Raw genomic sequence first — 1,665 nt, 5'->3', positions numbered from 1 at the left:
GGGGAACAGAATAAGGTTGGTCCTTCTGTGATGAAAATTGAGGAAAGCAAATTGAAGAGTGTTCCGGACAGTCGAGATAAACGTAAAGGGGTATTGTTGCTCCAAGACAAGGGTGATGATAACAGCGGAATAGGTGGTGGTATTCAGAAAGATGAAGATCAGATGGGGCCGTGGATCCAAGTTCCTCCACGCAGGAGAAGGAGTGTTCGTATTCAGGAGAGGACCCAGGAGAAGTTTAGTAATAAACAATCTTCTAATATCTTAAAGCAAGTTGATTTGAATAAAGTCAAAGAACCTTATAGTGATATTAAGCCTACTCGAAAGCAGATGAAGATGGGCTTTAAGAAGCCACTGTTTTTTATGGAAAGAATTAAAACTATTGTGTCACGTACAAATAGTTTTAAAAATGAGAATGTATTGAGCCAGTTGGGGCCATTAATTAAGCTCTCTCGGAAAAGAAGGAAGGAGATGGGGGAAGATATAGGAGACGGGGACGCTTCCCCTTTTGTTTTTTAATGTCATCCATCCTAATTTATAATTGCAGAAGTGTCCGGAAGAAGCAGACGAGCTACTACCTGCGTAGCCTTGTTGGTAACAACGAGGTTTGTTTTGTTGGTCTTGTTGAAACCATGGTGACGGATTTAGTAGAAATGAGGTGGATCGACTGGTTGGAAGTCAATGGGAGTTTTTTCACTCTCCGGCGAATGGGAGATCAGGTGGTTTACTTGCTTTGTGGAGACGTGATAATGCTAGTTTTGCAATTATGACTAGTATGGAGCAGACTCTTATTGGGCATCTAGTGTTACCTATTGCTCAAAGATGGATCATTGCTTTGGTTTATGCTAGTAAAGATTACCATGGTCATCGTACTCTCTAGAGTACTCTTAACTCATGGATCAGTATGGACCTCCCTGTGATTGTAGGGGGTGACTTCAATTGCTGCTTGAACCAAGATGAGAAGAAGGGAGGTAGAAGGTATAGCTTTACGGTGGGGGCTCAGGAGATGTCTGAATTTATTGTGGTTAATGGTCTTCATGACTTGGGTTTCATGGGACCCAAATTCACCTGGTCGAACAATAAGAGTGGAAACAGCAAGATTTGGGTCAGGCTTGACCACATTCTGATAAACTCGAAGGGCCTTAGACTGGCTCCCCTTGCTACGGTGAAGTATCTTGTTCGATTGGCCTCAGATCATTATCCGCTGCTACTGAATTTATTTGCTGAAATGCTGAGACAGGGATGCAAATGGATTTGATTTGAAGACATCTGGATGACATACCCGTTCATCTGGAAACTGGTATGGAAAAATTGGAATAAACTAGATTACGGATAACCTGATGAGGTGCTGAACCGTAAGTGCCAAAGAACGTTGAAGGCTCTGTTCTATTAGAGTCGTAACAGAGTAAAGGAACTGGGTGAGTTAAAAATCTCCCTGGAAGAGCGAATGGCTGAACTTCAAACTCTGGAGTGCTCTAATGAAGGGCTTAATCAGGATCAAGAACAGGAGCTTCGCCTGAAGGCGGTTGAACTGAGGGCCACAATGGCACGTCTGGCCACCTGGTGGAAGAAGCGTGCGAAAGCTAGATGGCTTGTCGAAGGAGACACGAATTCTCATTTTTTTTCATTCAATTGCCTCTGCTCGTAGAAGGGGAAACAGAATTGTGG

Source organism: Dendrobium catenatum, unplaced genomic scaffold, assembly GCF_001605985.2.
Source record: "Dendrobium catenatum unplaced genomic scaffold, ASM160598v2 fragScaff_scaffold_1595, whole genome shotgun sequence".
In the NCBI taxonomy this organism is placed as follows: domain Eukaryota; kingdom Viridiplantae; phylum Streptophyta; class Magnoliopsida; order Asparagales; family Orchidaceae; genus Dendrobium; species Dendrobium catenatum.
Note: the sequence above shows the minus strand (reverse complement) of the source record.